Genomic DNA, 23,237 nt, shown 5'->3' with positions numbered 1-23,237 from the left:
TGTTAAATCTCTTGACAAGAAATATAAATTACCCTATCATCTTTCCTTTGAAGAAACAAGAGAAACACACCCATATAATAAAAATCATATTTATTTGAGTTTACTGGAATTCTATTGGTATATGAGAATGTCATTTGCTCTTTTTAAACATTTCATATTTTTAACACCTACCCCAAGTGGGATCAGTCTCTACCACTAAAAAAGAATCAGTGTGCTTGCTTCAGCAGCACATATACTAAAATTGGAACGATACAGAGAAGAATTGCATGGTTCCTGAACAAGGATGACATGCAAATTCATGAAGTGTATTTTTAGAGAAAATGGGTAAGATCCTTGAACTCACTGGCACTGGAGACAACTTCCTGAACAGAACACCAACATCTTGAGCTCTAAGATCAACAAGTAATAAATGAGACCGAATGAAACAGAAAAGATTCTGTAAGGCAAAGGACACTGTCGACAGAACAAAACGACAGCCTACAGACTGGGAGATCTTCACCAACCCTACATCTAACAGAGAGCTAATAACCAACACACACACACACACACACACACACACACACACACACACACACACACACATATATATATATATATATATATATATATATATATATATATATCACCAACAGACAAAATAATACAATTAAAAATGGGTCACAGAGCTAAACAAAATTCTCAACACAAGAATACCAAATGGCCAAGAAGCAGTTAGCCTTCTGGCCTCAATACCCTTAGCCTTCAGGGAAATGCAAATCAAAACAACAATGAGATTACACCTTACACCTATCAGAATGGCTAAGATAAAAAACTCAAGTGACAGCACATGCTGGAAAGGATGTAGAGAAAGGGGGAACTCTCCTCCATTGGTGGTGGGAGTGCAAAGTTGTACAATGACTTTGGAAATCAATCTGGCACTTTCTCAGAAAATTAGGAACAACTCTACCTCAAGACACAGCTATATCTAAAAGTGCTCCACCATACAGCAAAGGCATTTGCTCAACTATGTTCATAGTGACATTATTTGTAATAGCCAGAAACTGGAAACAACCCCAAATGTCCCTCAGCTAAAGAATGGATAAAGAAACTGTGGTTCATCTATACAACAGAATACTATTCAGCTATCAAAAACAAAGATATCATAAAATTTGCAGGCAAATTGATGGATCTCAAAAAGATAATTCTGAGTGAAGTAACCCAGCCCCCAAAGGGCATGCATGGTATATACTCACTCATAAGTGGATATTAGCCATATAATATAGGATAACCATGTTACAATCCACAGACCTAAAGAAGCTAAGTAAGAACGAGGATCCTGGGGAGGATGATTGATTCTCATTCAGAATAGAATAGACACTGGAAGCAGTTGAAGAGAAGGAACATGACTGTAGCCTACTATAGATGTCCTCTGAAAGAGTCCATTTAGAGGGGCATTGAAGCAGATGCTGAGATTCACAGCCAAACTTGGGCAGAGCTCAGGGAGTCCTATGGAAGAGTAGGGGGATAAAGTGTCCAGAAGGGACAGGAGCTCCACAAGAAGACCAACAGAGCCAACAAATCTAGGCCCAGGGGGGCTGTCAGAGACTGATGCACCAAACAAGGACCATGTATGGAGAAGACCTAGGCCCCCCACTTAGATGTAGCCAATAGACAGCTCAGTCTCCATATGGGTCCCCTATTAAGCGGAGCAGGGGCTTTCCCTGCCATGGACTCTGTTGCCTGCACTTTGATCATTCCCCCCTGGCAGGGTGCCTTACCATGCCACAGAGGAAGAGGATGCAGGCAGTCTTGATGAGACTTGATTGCCTTAGGTAAGTGGGTAGGGGAGAAAGGCTCTCCTTCTCAGAGGAGTAGGAGGGGGGACTAGGGGAGGAGAGGGAGGGAGGGTGAAACTTAGAGGAAACAGGGAGGGGGCAATGATTGGGATGTAAAGTGAATACAATTTTAAAAATAAAATAAAAACTTAAAAATCTCAATCTCAAAAAAGAAGAGAAGAAGAAGAAGAAGAGGAAGAAGAAGAAGAAAAGGAAGAGGAAGAAGAAGAGGAAGAAGAAGAAGAAGAAGAAGAGGAAGAAGAAGAAGAAGAACAACAACAACAACAACAACAAAACAACAACCAGAACTGTCATAAAACACATTGGGTCTTTTCTTACATTGTTATTTATTTGTGCAGGTTTTTGTCAAAAAATGAAAACCAGAAACAATAAATCCCAGTGGAAAATATTTCAGGATTACAGACTGATATCAAATTCAAGGTGGGTCCCTTAATGTTTAAAAAACAAATTTGGTTGAAATTAATCACTTTCCACACAATTGTTTGTTAAGAAGAGGGTAGGTAAAACAGTTTGTATTATGATGTCAATTGATTCCATGAAGTACAAGTTAGAGATGAAAAGTCCAATTCTTGCTGTGGTTTGAGGTGATCCAAGTGCCAACCAATGGCCCACTGGGGTTGAAGATCTTCACAGTGACACTTTGGGGAGGTAGCAGACACCTGTGGGATAGCGTCTAATGGGATGTGTTTAGCTCATCAGGTCACTCCCCAGCGAGGATTATGGGAGCTGCATACTTCACCCTGACTTCCTGTTTGGTGACAGTAGCTCTTCTCCTACACAGTATCGTGGGCTGCTAGAGACCACTCTTGACAATGACTACACCCGGGCTTCCCAATTCTAGACTTTGAAGCCCCCAAAACTATAAGCTAATTAAACAGAATTGTCACATTTTATATAAAATTAGCTGTCTCGGGTATTTCATTACAGTAATGCAAAAAGCTAACTATTGTAGTTCTCAGAGCCAGCTTCTCTTCTCCCACACTCAAGCATTTGTGACAATGAACTATTTAAAGCACTAATTGATGAAATAGAGTGAATAGGCATAAACGTGAACTTTCTAAAAAGCTACATTTGATTACTTTGAAATTTGACCCAACTGGGTGTTGTGAATTATGAGCTAACGGTTTAGTATAGTTTGTTTGCAAAGGTCAATGTTCCTAGAAGTGTGGCCACCAGTGCCGCAGTGTGGAGGCTTTAGAAACTTGGCCGGCAAGAAGGTGGCACTAATGTACTTATTGCAGAGTTGAGTTAATTCTTTTTCTTTAAAAAAAAAAAAAAAACAGGGTCTCACTTTGCAGCCCTGGCTGGTCTGAAACTCTGGTTTCACACTCCTACATGTCCACCTACCTCTGCCTTTGAAGGGCTGGGATTAACATAGTATGTTACCATGCCCAGCTAAGTTGGTGGCTAAGGCAAGCAAGGTCTTACAACAGGCTGGTCTGAGCCTTGGGTATCTTCCTAATATCTTCCCACGATATAACTTCTGTTGCTGTTCTTCACCATTGAAGTGCCACCCACCACAAGTCTTTGCCAAAGCCAAGATATTTGTGCCATACCCTTCAACGGATTAATTAAACCAACCTCTTTCTCTTATATATAGCCTGTCCCTGCATATTTTCTGTTGGCAATATAAAGTGGGCTAATGCATCAATTGGTATCAATGAATAAGACAGGTATAACCATGATGAAAATGTGGAATGAGCTTTGGAGCAGGGGTAAAGAGGCATCCTGCCAATATTACTGGGCCAACAGCGGCTGTGTAAGACAGTACTGTTTGCTTAACCGGACCTGACAGAGATAGATGTTGTACTCCTTTGTTCCTTTGTCATTTATTAAGCAGTTCCAGTGTCACAGAGCTACCCCTTTGATCACATTCACCGGACCTCAAGTTTTCTTTGGTCCACAATCCTTTCCCATTGACAGGCTATGATGGGGAAAATTCCAGAAAAGTTCCCTCACTCTTCTTAATGGGCACAAGTCTAGACACACAGTGAGCTTGCTGCACAGGGAATCTCCAGGCTGGATAAGCACACATGAATCTAAGTGATGGCTTATGAAGTACGTGAAAGATGGAAACTGAGCAAAAAGCTGCCCTTTAGATGAGCATCTGTATGGACTTCCTCTCTTATTTTACCATGATGAATACTTCATGTCCTAAAATTCTCATATTAATTACTTACTATCCTGATTATTCTGCTTTGAATTCTTATTTCTCTCTATTTATTAAAGCATTTTTTCATATAATATATTCTGATTGTGGTTCCCCCTCCCCTGAGTCCTCCCAACCTTCCTATTCATCAAATTCAAAACCACAGTGACAACAAACAAAGAAAAAGCACAAAAACATACATGCAGAAAGACACACAAACAAAACCCATACAAATACAAAATAAAAAACCATGATATACAAGCAAAAGACCAGTGATAGAAGAACTTCGCCAACAGAGCAATAGAAGACAAAATCTACAAAAATACCATTCCATTTGTTTTGTGCTGGTCATATACTGCTGGGCAGGGGCATGGGGCCTACCCTTAAGGATGGTTTATATACACAGTGAGACTCCACTGTAAAGAATGGATTTTTGCTTTGCATGCAGACATCAGCTGGAAATAGGCTCTTGATTAAAGATGGAAGCCAGTGTCCACTTGCCTCTCTCAGCACTAGGGCCCCTCTCCAGCTTGAACCTGTGCAGGCCCTGTGCATGCTTGCTAGTCTCTGTGAGTTCATATGTGTGCCAGTCTGGGCAACACTGTTCCATTAGTGTCACCCACCCCCTCTAGCTCATACATTCTTGCAGCTTTCTTTAAGCCACAAAGGGAATGGTTTAGTGAAGACATCCCATTTCACACTGAGTGTTCTGAAGTCTCTCACTCTCTGAACATTGTCCAGTTGTGGATCTCCATGCTATTTCCCATCTATTGCAAGAAGAAGGTTCTCTGATCATGGCAGGGTGGATCATCAGGAGCTATGTCAGTTTAGGAGGACAATAGCGTGTGGCTTTCCCATTGGCCCAGATTCTATCTAGCCCCAGGTGTGTGGCTTTCCATAGGCCCAGGTTCCATCTAGTCTTGGGTTCTTGGCCACCTTCAAAGAATCAGGTCAATTCACTCCTGGATCCTCTTTCTACCTTTTCTACCTCAAACAAGAAACTAAACCAAGCTAGCTGGCAGCCATCCTGGAAACCTTCCCTCCTTTCTGCAACTCCCACTTTCTATGTATCAGAGTGCTGAAGCCAAATCAACTGAGGGGTTTTGATGGTCTATGAAACATTTACCAAGTCACTCCTTTAACAATACATGACTTCTAAGATGTCCAGACCTTGTAGACTTAAAACATATACCTGTCCTACCCAGGCCTCAAGATGTACATTTTAAAAGCACCCAGTCATATTTGGAATATAAAAACCTAGTTGTAAATAAAAAAAAATAATAATAATGTCCTACATTCATTCAGAGCAGTAGAATGGCTTATTTCACCCATTTACATGTATTTGCTAATCTCAAAGCCGTCAGAACAAAAAAATATCACAAAATGTCTTTCATTTTATCCCAAGCACAATACAATTGATTGGAATCAGTTTACTACTAAGATCTTGCCTTAGAGGAGAAGATTGCACAAGACACAAAGACAGATGTTTCTGAATGAAGTTGAATAGCTAATTATCCGGAAAGGTTTTTGTTTTGTTTCTTACTATCCAGAGGAAAAGAAGTGTTCTCATTTCAAGAGAAGGTGTAATAAATTGAAAGAAAGAGAAGGGGGAAGCCAATTATATAAATACTAGCCTGTTGACATTTAAAATGTGACAAGCAGAAAAACATTTTTTAAAAGTTCAATCTGCAAGATAGGGCATTCAAGACAAACCAAAAAAAATAAATAAATAAAATAAGATGCAAGTAATGAGGTTGAAATTTCAGCATTGCTGAAGACTCCCTCAGAATCTCTACCTTACTGAGACAATATCACAACCTGATTTACCGTGTGCTTAGGGTCAAATTTGTAGAGAATTCTATCAAATAACTTAAATATAAATAAGTTTTAAATGACCTGGAAATTCTTTCCTGCTGTTAACATTTTCAAAATCATTAAATAAATGTGTGAACAATCACTAGAACAAAGCAAATGTCAGTAGCTTTCTACATATTATTCCACTTAAAAATCAAAATGCATAACATTTAGTGTTAGCACTAAACAGTAGTGCCTCCTTAGTAGAGCTTGTATAAAAAGAGAGGCTGCTTGGATAAAATGGTTCACTTGTAGATGATTTAGACCTGGGAAAAGGAGGAAACAAATACTGGTGCAATGCATGGTTTCCAGATCTTCTAAAACCACATGTGATAGAACCTTTCTGTTCTCTGAGAACTTAGAACTTTCCCCACAGTTAAGTGTAGAAATGATTACAGGATTGGCTTCCTCTGGGGTTTGCTTAGAAATTAATTCCTGGCTTCTTTCTTGAGCCTTTCCCTCCATTTCCAGTGTAATTTCAGAGTTGAGCTTTTCTGAGCTATTTGTTTTGTTTTGTTTTGTTTTATTCAATTATTTTATTTTTTCATTTTTTTCATTTTATTATTTTATTCATATTACATCTCGATTGTTAGCCCTTCCCCTGTTGCCTCCCATTCTTCCCTCCCTCCCTCTTCCCCCTTCTCCCCTCCCCTATGTCTGTCATTGAGGGAGACCTCCTCCCCCCATATATGCTCTTAGAATATCGAGTCTCTTCTTGGTAACTTGCTATCCTTCCTCTGAGTGCCGCCAGGTCTCCCCATCCAGGGGACGTGGTCAGAAGAGGGGCACCAGGGTTCATGTGAGAGTCAGATCTCACTCTCCACTCAACGGTGGAGAGTATCATGATCATCGGCTAGGTCTTGGTAGGGGTTCGAAGTTTAATGCCTATATTCTCCTTGGCTGGTGCCTTAGTTTGAGGAGGACCCCAGCACATATACTAAAATTGGAATGATACTGAGCTATTTGTAGTGCAATCCCTTCCCTCTTATTTTCATTCTGCATTTCCAGGGCAATGCAATGTTGGCTTGTTCCAAAAACTGGGATAGTTGATTTATTATGCATATGGAGAGTTAACCTAGAGATATACTAGCCTTCCAAAGTTCCACCATTTTTGACTAATGATAATCTATTTTAATTCCTCTTAAGATCTGGCTATTATACATCTACCACGAGCCTGATCTATTAAACTCTGGAGATTACAAGATGAATAAACAAGACTTGTGTTTTCAAGGGAGTGGGATGGACTGAGTATTAATGTGAAAATAAAATTCATGTCTGTGAAAATTATCCATTAACTCCATTTACCCGCTGGTTCCTACCACAGAAGAAATACATACAGTGTCTGATCTCCATCATCTAGAAAAGGAGTAACTTCGACAACAATGACAAGCAATGGGTAATTATGATAAATCCCTGGGGCTTCCTTAAAAAAATACACTAGTTAAAGTGAAGTTACAGTTATCTGAACTATAACTAGAAAGTGTTTACCAATGCTTCCTTCATGAATTCTATCTGTCTAAACAGTATATTTTTCTGTTCAATCTTTAAGTAAGTTTAATACTTTAATCACCAATCTCAAAGTGCTTTGTTCCACCACCACCACCCCCCAGTCAAAGAATAAGCTTTCCACAAATGTTTTAATTCTTCTAAATCATCTCTATTTGGATACTTTCTGTGGTAGACACATGTTCTTGAAAAGCAAGCACAGAATGACTTTACTTCTGAGGGTCCCAGAGTCTCCACTTATGAACCATGGTTTGTGATATTTCTAAGTCTGAAAGTCCACGCTATGTACCAAGCATCCAAATCCATAGGAAGGCAAGAGGCTCCGTTGACTCTTCCCTGACTCCGAGTGGAATTTTTCTAGTCCCAGTGATTCTTTTGAAAGTCTTGATCCAGGGGCTTAGAGTTGGCCCACACAGCTCTCATTGGCCAGTGCTGTGCCTACAGAGCTCAGAAATACACTTAGTAAGACTGTACTCAGACAATAAGACTCACCTGCTAGCATTTCCTCACTGAACTGCTTTAAATCTGTTTTATCATCTCGAATCTCAGTTATTTACATTGGAACCATTAAGGAGAGACTTAGGTGTTTGTTTGTTTGTCTTTAGACAGAGTTTCACATTGTAGCCCCAGCTGGCCTCAGACTTTCTATGTATACCAGGGTGGCCTTGAACTCAAAAAAATCTGCCTTCTAGTTTCTCCCAAGTGTTGGGATTAAAGGTATGCCTGGATCTTGATTATGTTTTATTTAGCATTGTTGGTATTGGAAGTCAATAGACTTTCCAGAAATAAGTAATTGAATAAATGACAAAATAATGATATATTGGTATCTTCAAGACTATAATTTGTAGGGAATTTAAACGTACTGAAAGAAAAGATAGTGTACAAGCAGAAATACTGATATCAATATGAGCCTTCATAGAAAACTACCTACCAACAGAATGCTAAGTATTAGACTATATAAAAAATACATCTAAAGGGTATTCTTTCTAACAAAATTTAAATACAAAATCACCTTTTTAAATGTGGAGAGAAACTGTCTGTGGTGGCTTGAATGAAAATGGCCCCCTTGTATTCATAAGAAGTGGCCTTATTGAAGGTGTGGTCTTGTTGGAGGAAGTGTGTCTCAGGGAATGGGTTTGGAGGTTTCAGAAGCTCCAGCCAAGGCCCAGAATAACACAGATGAACAGCAAATTTTAATGGGCATATGTTTTGCAAAGACCTTAGCTGTATCCCAGAATAAAATCTAAAACCACTTAACAGAATATATTGAAATTTATGATTGAAGAATTTTTGATATCTAACCAAACAGACCAGCTTTGGGGAACCAAGAAAAATTTACTGTTTCACTACACAAAGTAATCGATAGAAAGAGGCCCTGAAATGCCAAGGCTGATAGTGTACAGACAAAAACTGAAAACGACTCATCTATTGTAAATATTGACAAACATAACAAGAAAATAAACTGAAAATATAATTACACAGATTTAACTTATGAACAAAAGTAGAATATCTAAAACTATAAATATACTAGATATGATTGCTCAAAACCATGAGAAAGCCTTGAATGTGCTCAGTGATGAAAGACTACAAAGTATGGATGGCAACAGATGTTTTGTCTGAATTTATACAAGCTGTAAGTAAAGTATCAGAAAAAAAGATAATTGTTTATCTGTGTAAAAAGAAACCTTCAAATTCATGTGAGAGAGAATAACGAAGAAAAGATGAATTTTTAAAATCGAAGTTAAGAGTTCAAAGAATCTCAACTTTGAAGAATAAAGAAGTCTTGTGAGGTCGAAGTGCACACAATTGCAAATGACCTGAAAAAAGGATATCAGAGCACCAGAGATGTTGACCATGTATGCAGATATCAAACTACTCTTCTGATTTATTAATGCCTTCATAGGAAGTTGTTTCAAGCAAAAAAAAAAAGGGGGGGAAGGGGGCATTTTAAAGTTTATAAGACAAGTGAATAGCAAGGGATTGGATGACTATTATTATTAATAACCTACAATTTATGTTATGTAGCATATTTTTGAAGAGAGACTGTGGTATGTTCATGATGAGTTTTAAACCCTGGAGCTCCTACTGAACTTTAAAAAAGGGTAGGAATTATGCTGCTCTAGCTAAGTGTTAGTAGTAGATTCTATTCTACTGCCCATTCCTTCACTAGCCCCAAAAGGCCGGCTAGGTTTCTAGTGACAGTCGAGTTTCTCCTGTTGAGTGGGCAGTAGGTCCAATTAGACAGCTGTTGGTTACCACTGTGTGTGAGCATCACTAATATTGCACTGTTACAGAGACATCTTGCCATGCTGGTCTAGGTCATGGCTCATGGGTGCTGCAGTTTTGTAGGACCCTTTAGCTACTTCTTTCTCTTGGCAGATTGCATAATATTTTCTGGTACTGCAGACGTTAGGCCACAGGAAAAGGGCTTTCAGGTCGGATTTAGCTTGAGACATTTGAGCCTTGTGTCCTGACTGTGAGGTATCTTCCACAATAGGGACCACCCTCAATCACTGAGAGGCAACCGAAGATGACAGAGACGGTCCTTGGTGTTTCCTTACCACATTCTAAATCTTATCCCATACCTACAGGTATGTGAAGCTTCTACCAGTCATGAAAGAGGCTTCTTTTTATAGCAAAAAAGAGAAAACCTCAATGCAGGACACAATGCAGACGTCAATGGGTCTCAGGGAGCCCAGATCCGGCAGATAAATTTATACCACAGTTCCTGCATGTATGGCTCAGGGAACATTTTGGAAGGTGTGCAGAAAGATTTCAGGAGCTAGAATGCCAGGAAGTCTTCCGTAAAACTATCTCTCCTAGAGATGGCTGCATAAAACTAGGACAATGGCACTATTAATGGGGAAATAAAATGGAGGTGGATGGGTGGAGGGAACTGGGTAGGAAAGGGGATGGGGAGGAAAGCAGGGGTAGAGATTAGGAGTAGGGAGACTGGAGGATAGAGAGCCAGGTGAGAGAATAGAAATCAGAGACGGGGGCATCTCTGGGACCTGCCAGAGACCTGGGGTAGGGGAGATCCCAGGAAGTCTATGGGATAGCCCTAACCGAGACTTCTAGAAGTGAGAGATATGGACCCTGAAGCAGCCACCTCCTGCAGCCAGGCAGGAGGTCAAGTGGAGAGAAACGGATACCAACCCACTCACAAAACCTTCGACCCAAAATTTGTCCTGCCCACAAGATATAGAAGGACAAGATGGAGCAAAGATTGAGGGAAGAGACAACCAAAGACTGGCCCTTCTTGAGACCCATCCCATGGGAGAGAACCAACCCCTGACACTATTAATGCGACTCTACTATGCTTGTAGACAGAAGCCTAGCATGACTCCTCTGAGAGGCTTCACCCAGCAGCTGATGGAAACAGATGCAGAGACCCATAACCAAACGTAGGCAGAGCTCAGGGGAGTCCTGTGGAAGAGATGGAGAACAACTGACAGAGCTGGAGAGGTAAAGGACTTCACAAAAAGATCTAGAGTCAACTAACCTGGGCCCATGGGGGCTCACAGAGACTGAACCACCAACCAAAGAGCATGCATGGACTGGTCGTAGGCCCCCAGCACATATGTAGTAGATAGGCAACTTGGTCTTCATGTGGATCCCCCAACGACTGGAGCAAGGGCCCTCTCTGACTCTGATGCCTCCCCTTGGATCCTCTTCCCCTACCGGCTGCCTTGTCTGTCCTTGGTAGGAGAGGATGTGCCTAGTCCTGCAGCGACTCAATGTGCCAGGGTGGGTTTGTACTCATGGGGGACCTTCCCCTTCTCTGAGGAGAAGGAGAGGGAAGAAGAGATGGAGGGGTGTTCTGAAGAGGGAGTAGGAGGAGAGGAAGGGGGCTGAAATCAGGATGTAAACTGAGTAAATAAATAAATATAAAAATATTTTTCTTTAAACAGAAACACATAAATAACTTGAACATAAAAGGTCAAAATATTATATATTGTTCCAACAAGAAGCAAACTAAGGGTGAGTGCTGGTTATGATTAAACTGTATAAATATATTTTCAGACAAAGGAATATTCATATTCAAAGAAATTTCATGATGATGTAAAATATGGCAATTAGTTGAGATGATGCAAAACTCCGAGCATAAGGGACTCACTAACAGTTTGGTGTGGTTTTTGAGGCAAAAGCTGACAGAAATCAAAGGAGACATTAAACAATCTATAAGTAAGTTTCATTTGAACATGTGAGCATTTCTTTCAATAATTAATAGACCAAAAAGACACAAAATGAAAAGAATGTGAGAGATTTAGTGCTGGCTGCTGTGTTGTTTGTCAGTAGTGCCAGTTGTCCAGAAGGCTGAGGTGGGAGGAAGATTTCTGGAGCTCAAGAGCTCAAGAACAGCCTGGTCAACACAGCAAGATCAATAAACAAACAACGAAGTTAAACATCACTGTCAACCAAGTGCTCTGCCCAAGACTTGCAGAACACAGAAGAAAACACATGCCAACAGCATACAAAACATTCACCATGAAACAAGATAATATGCATGAAAGTGCTTAAATTATGTAGAATGTTTCATCTTATATAATAGAATTCACTGAAAATTCAATAGCAAAGACATTTGTAATTATCTTCAAATAATAAGAAAGTCACATATTTGCAAACCAGCCATTAGTTAAAGAAATACATAAAAGTAGTGTAATTGTCAACTAACAAAAGACGCAGTGCCAAATGGCAATATGCCACGTTCTAGCTTAAGGGAAAAAAAAAAAAAATAAACCTAATAAAAGCAAAGGGAAAGATATCAAGTTGATAAGTCTCTAAGAAAGGGAGGGAGTGACAGTTTACTGAGCTGCTAAGGCTTTCTGTGGGGTGATAAACATATTCTGAAAATACAAGTGATGACTTATTTATGGACATAGCACCCTGAAGGCGCACAGCTTTTGTTATTGTTGTTGTTTTGTTTCATCTGATCTCGGAAGTGAAGCAGGGTTGCGTCTGGATAGTAGTTAGATGGAGAACAAAAGGCTGCACAGCGGACTGCATCAAGTGAGGCCATGCTGGGAATTTAAAATGGTTGCGTTAATGTGTTATGTGAACTTTCATCTTAATTAAACAAAACAAGAGTAAATAATAACCGTCATAGAAACAGATTTAAACAATGAAAATGTAAAATCCATAGTTAGCTCCTTAAAACGATTAAAAAAAGCTTTGAAAGCCCCTAGCCAGACTGACCAAGAAATCAGAGGAAATACTCAAGTTACCAGTATCAAGGATAAGAAGAGGACTATTAGGCCAGCAAGCTGGCTCAGAAGATAAGGACACTTGGTGCCAAGCCTGCTGTCCTGAGTTCAATTCCTAGGATCCACATGGTAGATGGAACAGAGTCCTGCACTCTGCCCTCTGACCTCCAAATGTGTGCTGTATCACACATTCACTCGTATACATGTGCACAAACAGTAATAAGTGTACAAAACAGGACTAAAAAGAGAAGAATGTTACCCTATATCCTATAGGCATTAGAAGAATAGAGAGCACATATTTTTTTCATTTCTAATAATTTAATTTTTTAAAAAAAGCTTTGTTTATTTATTATTATGCATATAGTGCTCTGCCTACATGTACATTTCTTTTTTAAAATTTTATTAATTTATTCAGATTACAACTAAATTGTTATCCCATCACTTGTATCCTCCCATTCCTCCCTCTCGCATTAGTAGTCTGATGTAAACCAGTTTAAATGTAGGTGCATTTGTTGAGAGGCGCAAGATATCAACGCTCACTGAAAACCAGCTGACCTGAAGCTCTGAGTGTCCACAAAGGAAGCCAAAGCCACAGTTTCAATCACGTCCTTGCTACTCCACACTGAATGACTTTGCTCCCACTACTGCTGAGCCAAGCCGAACACTGACTAAAGAAATGTGGCTAATTCCATTCAACACATTGCAGAAACTAGGAAGGTAGGGGAAAAAAATCCCAACTCTAGGATTCCTACACTAACACTGATAGGGAAACTATGCCTACACTGCTAAAAACGGCGGAGCCACTGCTCCTGGCGTCAGCACTGGAAGTCTTAAAACAGAGACACTAATACATCAACTCTACTGAAGCAGCCTTGAAGACAACGGGTTACATTCACTTCGTTTAGGGACTCAAGGTAATGCTAACTTCGAAAAGGAAGCATATGCTTAACGACATTAATGAATTAGAGGAGAAGGGGACCTCCTCCACCAATATAGATAGGACAGTCGATAATATCCCAATATCAACACAGCGTGTGTTGTTACAAAGATTCTCAATAAGCTAGGAGTTTCAAGAATATTCTACAGCCTAGGCCTAGCATCATTCTTAGAAATAAAAGGCTGGCTGTCTACACATAAGAGAAAACATATTAGCTTTTAAGCTTTTGATTCGTAGGATTCCGTCTGAATAACTACAGAGTTTAGGTACATAGTAGGAGGGACTATGCGGGAGGAGGACTCACACTGAAGATCTATTGAACAGCCATGCAAAAACCCACTTCTGTACACGCTTTCTAAAATATACACAAACACGAAAGAAGTTAAAACAGAGTCACGATAAATGGGAGAGACAGTGCCCGAATTAGGCTTCTTTCTTACACTACAAAATAAAGCCTCTGGTGCCAGGTATGGGTTACATCTTGTTGAGTCATTGGCCAAAAGGATGCCACAGACCATCCAAACCACCACCGGCTGTCTCCAGGGCTATTGGTTACTCTCCACAGCCTGATGGTAAAGCCCGTGTGGCTGTAGACACCACTTTCTTATCTTGTGGAACATGGAAAAATTAAGCTGGTGTCGATCTAGAAGATTAAAAAGATTAAAAGTTTTGAGAATGCACACTGACTGACCAAGAAATCAGAAAACAGGCTCAAATGACCAGTATCAAGGATAAGAGAAAACGTTAGGCTATCAAGATGGCTCAGCAAATAAAGGGACTTGTTGGCAAGCCTGTAGAGAGGACCCGGCACACTACTAGAGCATAGGCTCTCAGCCATCATTCTCACCCGGGTACACACACTGTAACCTACAACATTAGTGATCTGTCTGCCAGACCCACTGCCACAGCAGGGAGAAGCACAAATCAAAACAGAATAAGAAGTCACAGCACATCGGGTAGGGTTGCTAAAACCAGAATAAGCATGGGTCGATGGTGCACACCTGTAAGCCCTGCATTCAGTAGCTGAGGCCGAGGATCACAAGTTTGAGAATCTGTTTCAGAAAGTCCAAAAGGAAAAAAAAAATGTTATCACTATGCCAACAAGTAAAAGAACCAATTCAGGTGACATTCTTAAAAAGCAAAAGGAGCGTGAAAACAAATTAGTAGTCCTGAGTAAACTAAGACCTCGAGAATATTCTAACCAAACTATCCATAGTCCTAGCTCATGTTATATGCAAAAAAAAAAAACATTCACTTTTGGTATCTGAAAACAATCTCAAGAACAGCACTCTGGTTTTCGTGGAGAACGAGTCTTTATAGACTGGGAATGACCATCAATCCTAACAGTTAACTTTGTTTGTTTTAAACAATAGTTTCTGAATATTTTTGAGTAAGGTTTTTTTAAAAGCACTTCATTTTCAAATGTCAGTTATCATTTGTTTGGAAATTCAAATGATTTTCTAACAGTTTGTTAACAAGCACATCTTGTCTAAAGGAAGCTTGCAAGATTAAGGACCAACATTTCTCTAACATCTGTTTGCAATGCTGGGAATTGCCCAATGGCTGCATACAATTTGGATACTTACCAAATCTCAGAAAGCTTAACTCATCTTTTCTTTAAATATATGTTAACTATTAGGTATGGGGGTGTGCTGAAATATGAAGTGAATTCTATTAGCGTATTCAGATATTTCAAATGCCAACATTTTAAATATTTCAAATGCCCTTAAATTAGAAACCAGTTATTAAAAATAACTGTAAATCACAATGTGTAAGTGGTGAAACACTCTCCATAGTTAAAGGAGGTATGATTATAAAATAACAAAACAGAAGAGCAGGAGCCTGTTTTGAGAGCCGTTGCTTGAACATAGAAAGTTACGTGTGATAGGTAACGTGTGTATTCTGCAAGGCATGCTCAGATGCTCTCAACAGCTTTACATGCCAGTAACTAGCTCTGCATTACAAAAAACACCCACAAATTATACCTTTGCTATTCTTCAAAATGATGTCAGCAAGCCTGCTCCAGCAGGTATCTCCCAGAGTCTAGGAAGGGCTTCGTCTCCCATTCTCCAATACATGCAAACAGTATCAAGCATTTAGGGGAGTGGAGAAAGACTGCAGAGCATGCATGATTAAGGCAGAATTAGTCACTGAGCTGGGGCTGTGTGAGGAAAGGAGAAACATCAGCAAGCCAAACGATGGTCTCAAAATAAAATCAGGAAATGCAATACTTGTTTTTGTTTTGTTTTGTTTGTTGTTGTTTTGTTTTGTTTTTAACATGTGCATAGTTTCTGCAATGAAAAGGTTGTCCAACACTTAGGGAGGCATGTTGAGACGGGAAAGGAAATTGTGTAGAAAGGTCCCTGAGACTGCGTCTTGGTGTCTGTCCAACACTGTGCTGTAATGACCTTGGGGCTCGTCTTTTGTTTCCTGTGGCTGGCAAAGGCCACTTCAGGGAGAAAGGTTTGTTTCAGCTCATAGTTCCAGGTAATTACCCACGATGGCAGGGATTTCACAGCAGAAGAGCTTAAGGGATCTGATCACATTATATCCAGAGTCTGAAAAGAGAAATGAATGCATGCAGACTAATGCTCAGCTGGCTTTCTTGACTCATACACAGCCCAAGATTCTTTGATCAGGGCATGGTGCCTGAAGCCATAGCAGGTGGGCCTTCCCACTTACAGTCATGGTAACTCAAAGACCTTCCTCCCAATAAAGTATAGGTTTTGTGAGTTTACAGCACTGAACATTGCAGGGCTGAAAGCGCACAACGGGATTTATGCCTCTACTTGGTCACTTAATGCCTGGGTACTTCAAGGATGCTATTGATGTATTTGTGTCTTAGTTGCCTCATCTTTACAGTGTGCCACCTGTAGCATCTACTCCAGAAGTTGTAGAGGCATCTGTGCTTTAAGGTTGCCTAGTAATGGAAAAGGCTTGGAATCCGCTGAATTTGATAAAGGTCTATGATTTAGTAATTGTTTTGATATTTATTTTTGTTTTAATTTTCCAAGACAGGGTTTCTCTGTGTTACCTTGGCTGTCTTTGATTCACTCTGTAGACCAGGCTGGCCTTGAACTCAGTGATCTGCCTGTCTCTGCCTCCCAAGTGCTGGGATTAAAGGCATGCTCCACCACGCCCAGCTCATAATCAAATATTCCAAACAACTAGAACTTTAACTTAAATGGATTACTTAGGGATACTTTCAATCCCCAAATCATACATAGAAGTTTCCAGTAAATATAAATTTTAAGACCTAACACCTTCTGTATTAAGAGAAATCAAAGATGAGATGAAAGGTTTATGTTAGCTCATTGTTTCAGGACCATCTGTCTGTAGTCCTCTGTGATCAAGCCAAGTGTCAAAATGATGGGATGGCATGGTGGGGGCTACTCACCCAGGGCAAAGAGATGAACAGTTCCAAATTGATGGCAAAACTGAGAGGATTTTATTTACCTTATGTGACATTCTAGACTGTTCTTACACTGTCAATGCCTCATTCTCTATGCATGCACTTTCAATGGCCTGTAAATCATGTTATCACTGGGCTTTGAGTTTCCAGAGCCCATTATATAGTACTTCGAGAGTATTTTCTTTCATTTACATGCAGTGATAATGAGTAGAGCTTTTAGTTTCTGAATCTATAGATTACATGACCATCTTCCATATAAAGACACGGCTAAGTACTGAGACTCGTCTGGTCAAGGTAGCTAGGAGAACATCAAAGTCACCAAAAGCTGGAAGCACTCCAGCCTGGCAAGGTATGCCCTTTCCTTCTCAGAAGTTTGCTTTCTGTTTTGAAACAAGAGAAATTCTACATATTCCTAGTAATTTGGAGTCCAAAAGGAATCGTGCTTATTCTCACACAAATTACAACTCTGCTCTGTTGATGGACGCATCGTGGCTCTCAAATGAGAAACTAATCTTCCAGTTCCTGGATCTCTGCTCATACTCATCTCTCCCCATTTCACCTGTTCTTGGACCTTCAACTTGTATCAATCAACAAAACTTAGGTACCCTACTCTGAGGACCTGGTGGCCTGAGGACCTTTAAAGCCTGGGAAACTCTTCCTGATTGCTAACCCAGTGAAAAATGCCCAGTCTCCCAGGTATATAAGGTGTGCCTGTGAGAGTGTTTCCACAAATTATCTGACCATAATGGCTCTGACCTAATGGATAATAAAACCCTTTGAATTCAAATTTTGAATAGATTATTGGGAGACAGGGAAATGCCACCAAGTGAAGACTTGCGGGAGAAAATGGGTCACTGGGGTTGCATCCTTGGAGCTCTATCTTGGCTTGGCTGCTCTCTGCGTTGTTTTCCCTGGGGTGAGAAGACTCACCATATGATCTCACCATATGACACCCTGCCTTATCACAGAGGACTACAGAGAGATACCCCTAAAACCATGAGCTAACGTAAACCTTTCACCTCATCCTTTGACATTATTATGTCAGTCATTTTGCCACAGGAAGAAGAAAGCCAATAAATGTTTCATAACTGAACAGGTACCACTCAGACAGGACAATCAGACAGGAGGAAGTTGGGGTTTTCCCTGCAGCGGTTAAAAGACTGGAGATGGGGACATCAGTGTCCTTAAAGCTATTCTCCTGTTAACAGTCAGGGGTGATCGGAGAGCTAGAAGAGCCATCAGCACTACACAGTGTTGGATTGTGACCAATTTTATTTTCAACATCATCATTGGGTACTTTATGGCAACGCAGTGTTCATTCAACATTTAATTTCGCATATTAAAAAGACTCCCAAGCAATACTTTTATACAGAACATCTTTCCAATAACAGTCAGGTTGAGAGATGATCTACTGTAGCCGCCAGGGCAAGAACAATGAGGCATGTCTCGCTGGTCAGGTTTCTTTGTTTAGACACACTGAACCAACTTCTCAGCTGAGGCAATGGACACCAACTTTGGAAACATCAATTCTGAGTCCCTAACAATGCCTTTATGTCAAAAGGCTTCATGTATTTGTTATTGTTTTAGGCACAACTAATTAATAACTGGTTTCAAAAATTTCATTTTTGGTATATGATTATTAAGGAGTTCTCAAAATTACCCATGAAAGCTACTCTACCTAAAACATGGTGACTTAACACAGGCCATGCACCTATGTATGCACCATATTATGCACAATGTAGTTGATTTGATCTGTCCTAAACATCATGTAGTCAGAGGTGGGATGGTGGATGGTCCTCAACAAGGTTCATCTAAGGACTGATACGGAAGTGAAAAAGAACATACAGCTTTGATGCATCAACGAGGTAATCATTTGTGACTATGCCGCCTAGGTAAAAGACTGCACATCTTCAATGACTTCATTCAACTAAAATGTGGCTTGAAGAACAGACTCCTGGACTATAAAGCATTCTGTTAGCATCACTGTTCAGTACCTTGTTTTATTTTTGGTATGTCTGCATATTGCATCCAGAGTTACAAATTTCCCACAGTGCTTTCTGCTTCATTCAAGTATAATAAAAGTAGAAATCTATAGACACTCTAAGGCTAAACAAACTGTACATCATACAAAAAATTAATTTACATTGAAAAAGTACTGGCAATGCCCTTTATAAGCCTCAACAAAGACCCATCACAAAGGATGTCAGAATCTACATACATAGTTATCAAATAAATACACTGTTTAGATTCATGTGGTGCGAAGCAGAGTGACTGTTAAACGTGTACACAGAGAATCAGCACTTTGTACCACAAACACTTCTGTTAAAGTAACAGTACTGTCAATACTAATCAAAGGACATGATTTTCTTATTGCATATTCATTCTGGCTGAGGCAGTTAGTTATGATATAATAATGCAATTTCCACAATTATTTTAAATAAACAAAAACACTTGCATTAACTATAGAAAAAGTAATTTTTGTTTTTTTACTTAAATCACATTGAACATTGCTACATACAGTTTTAAGCAAATACTGAAAGACATGACCTTAAGGCATCTGCCAGAAAAGCAGATGTGCATACTTATTTGAACTAAACGATGCAAGAAAAATATTGCACACAATCCTATATTTTAAAATGTTTCTGTCCCAATATACATAATTCCCTATTTCATAATCAAATACTAACATCAAATGGCTTTTGCGAAGCTGCAGCCTTTCTAGTCCTTGAAGCCTTAAGAAACAGACACTAATAGGACTCTGAGCTCAACACGGAAAAAGTCCCGTAGAGAACTGGGTTTCTAAAAAAATGACTACATTAGGAGACACTTGGGCAGACACAACATTTCAGGGTTCATTTTATGTTCCTGAACTTTTATTCTGATCTTTAAAATTCTTCTCAGATTCAAGAATCATTGACACCAAACAGTGGAGTTCTTAGGAGAAAATTTACTCGTCAAAGTGATGAACTTGTCCTGGAAATCTGAGCAGAGGATAAATGCTGTTGTTCACTTAGTTTAACCAACAGCTACTTCATGGTCGCTGCTGTTCACAGCATTAGATACCAGCTCAGGATCCCAGTGACAACAGTCACTTACAGCTTTGACTAAAAAGAAAAAGGATTGATCTAGAAAATGCTATTACCAAAGATTTCTTTTTTAAATGTAAAATTTGGACTCCCTTCAACATGACCAAGCCCCTGCCTACATACACCCTATGTTACTCCTGAACTGGGGAAAGTGGCCATCCACACTGCAAAGGGATGTCATGTCCTGCGGATGGCCAAAGCAAGGACTTGGCCAAGCAGTGTCTCCAAATATGTCCTTTAGGGTGGGATCTTAGCAGCATTCTAGTAACTCACATAATTACTAAAAACTTTAACGCTTCTGGCCTTAGAACATACTTTAAATAAAGCAGCTGTCTTTAAAAAGTACCTATAGCTCCTGTGTTGATTTTTGAGCTAGTACCATCTAGGCAAGTACATACTCACTGTATCTTATTATTATTAATACTTATTATCCTTTCCTTTTCTAACTGATTCCCCAGAGCCAGGTAATTGTTTTCTCCCATACCCTTACATTCCTGTTTATTAAACCTTGCTCCTGACTGGTACAAAATATCAATAAATATTTTCTCAATGTTAATCATGATTTGGAAAAGTAGCCATGCCATAATCTGATATATAAGATAGGCTAAATTAGGTAATCAGCAATATATGCCGCTCAGCAACATCTTCACTTTGACAAAACGGCCATAGCCAGAGCATTGAGAAACATTGTCGGGAGCGCCATTGTTGGTGCTCAGTATTTAGAATGCCAGTGCAAGCAGAAAAGTTTGTTTTGAATAGTGGGAACCTTATAAATATTTGGTTTGGGCAAAGCAAAAAAAGAAGATATTCCTTTCATTTATGTCAGAACTCATCCTATCAGCCCTTACTCTCTTCTGTATCCATCATAACACTGGGAAGTCACCTTTAAAAGCTGACTTCAAATACTCAGGGTTTGGGCGGTATGAAGCACCATCACATGCTTCCAGTCTTCTAGACATATTTCAAGAATAATATATATAATTTTGTTTTTCTTTTTAACATAAAATAGCTGTTGTTGCTTATTACAGTAAGGCACAGATTGTCTAAGTGGCTCAGGAGTCATTTGTGAGTGGTGAATGTTCACAAACAGCCTAGTGTAACAGTGGCACTTCTCACAAGTTGACTCAAAGTGGAAAACTACGAATCTGTGGCCATGGCTTTCTCAGGAAGTAGACTGGGAACCAGTGCTCTGTGCTGCCCTCAGGATGCTCTCATTCTTTACATAATTAATTCTGAAGTGAAAACAGAGACCTCACTTCAAAATTCACATCAAAGGCTCTGCACTCTGGTCAGGACCCACGTAGAATGCTTGCCCAGCAGGGTTAGCACCATAGTAACTTTTTCTCTTCCCACTAAACTCAGTTCTTCTGATCTGTGGCTTTCCAGTCTTTATTTCAGTAAATTGGTATTAATGAAGAACACATCCAAGCAAGCTCTCATAACCTGGAAATTATTATTATATAAAAATGAGGATTAAATATATCCTTTTATAGAGAGCCCACCCTCATACAAGGGGGAGGTGGGAATAATTACCTCAAGTAAAACTACTTACTTACATTTTGGAATGCAGTTAAAAAATGACCTGCATAAATATTTTAAGCACTGTGTTTAACATATCTGCTAAAATTCTAGGTGAAATTATATGGCCTTATTGCGGGTTCTTAAATGGTTTTGCAAACTTTTTTTTATAAAAAAAAGATAATTTTTGAAAAGCAATTATGTTTGTGGATGTGTAGAGACATGCAGAGTACAAATAAACAAACTTCACACCGCCAGTGCGGCACAAGTGAGCTACGTGCCTTTTCAGGTATATCCCAATGCTAAGCAGTTACTGTGAGGGATGCAGGCTTCACAAAGAATGACAAGGGGCTTATTCTGATAATCTTCTGCCCTGAATAACTCTGCTGTGCCTGCCCTTCCTTCTTCCCCTCCCTTCCTCCTGCTGCCTGCCACAGCACAGAAGGGGTGGGGGAGCAAGCTGACGGCTGAGAAACTCAGCAGGTGTTCAAAGTCAACACCACATGGAATATGCTTGCAGCACACACACAAACACCCTAAAGACAATGAAAATGGCACTTTACTTCTGTGACTTTCTCCCTCAAAACCATAATCCCAGTGTAATAATGAGGAAGATACCAGACAGATTCCAGGAGCTGCCAATGGACAGCTGATCAATAGTCCTGAAAATTTCAAGGTCACCAAAACCAAGAAGTGAGGTGTCAGGGAGAAGAGCAACACGGAACGTAATCTAGAACCCTGAGGGGATGATGGGACAGAAAGGGGACATGGCAAAGCCAGAGCTCTGAATACCATGTGGCGCAGCCACACTGGCAGCAGCAGCATTGTAACAAAAGGTACCAACAAGAGCAGGACCAGCGGCTGGGGCAGATGAAACTCAGTACCACCTTTGCATTTTTCTATAAATCTAGAACATTTAAAATACAAAGGTAATTAAAAAAAAAGAAAAGCAAACACAAGGTAAGGCTATTCGTTTAGCATCTTCATGGCAAATCAGGTGAGAGAGGAACAGGACAACTGCCTATCTGGCCTCCGCAGGGCATGCGGCCTTCCTGAGGTGGCCCGCGGTCACACGTGTACAGAGACCGAGCATTGTCTGAGGGGCTTCTCTGTAAGCAGACGCTTTCAACTTCACATTGTAATCCAGCACTTCATGTACTTCACTGAGTGAAAGGGAAATATACACATTTACATTGTTTGGAAAACATGGCTGCATGTCTTTAGAAAAAAGCGAATTAGTTCCGCTATAGCACTTTTAAGCTTGAAGCAATGGTGAGCGTAATTCCTGATAGAAGAAGGCATTATTGCTGCGCAGGACGAGACAACTGTTCTTTCAAGCTTCCCTTGTAGCATCACGTGTTACCCGTGTGCTTAACACAACTGGAAGATTAAGGCAATTAGTGGGTTTTCAGGCGACTTTTGATCAGTTTTGACTTGCTCAGTTCATGCTCAACCAGATTAGTACAGTAACTACTGGTTATACGGAGGGGTTACATACACACGCTTAGCTTAAATAAAATGAATGGCATTAAGCACCAAATACTGAGAAAGCTTAAGTTCAAAACACACTCTCAGCCTATATACAAAGTAGTAGCCGATTTAACGGCACAGTAGAATTCATTTTACGCTGCAAAGCCGATGGGTAATAAAGACCCATGAGATGGACAGAGAGGGAACCGTTCTGAAGGAAAACAATTAGATAGTAGTAAAGAGTTGTCAATGCTATCAGGGTTCTG

The 23,237-nt window shown here is 40.0% G+C and overlaps 1 non-coding gene across 1 annotated transcript; it reads left to right on the top strand.

Moving 5' to 3' along the window:
- Positions 1-211: 211 nt before the first annotated feature.
- LOC127191266 (U6 spliceosomal RNA) lies at positions 212-313 on the top strand. The gene has a single exon (XR_007830880.1). It is a non-coding gene; the product is annotated as a U6 spliceosomal RNA (small nuclear RNA).
- The last annotated feature ends 22,924 nt before the right edge of the window (positions 314-23,237 follow it).

Source organism: Acomys russatus, chromosome 6 (assembly GCF_903995435.1).
Source record: "Acomys russatus chromosome 6, mAcoRus1.1, whole genome shotgun sequence".
Classification (NCBI taxonomy): domain Eukaryota; kingdom Metazoa; phylum Chordata; class Mammalia; order Rodentia; family Muridae; genus Acomys; species Acomys russatus.
Note: the sequence above shows the minus strand (reverse complement) of the source record. Positions and strands in the feature narration are given on the sequence as shown.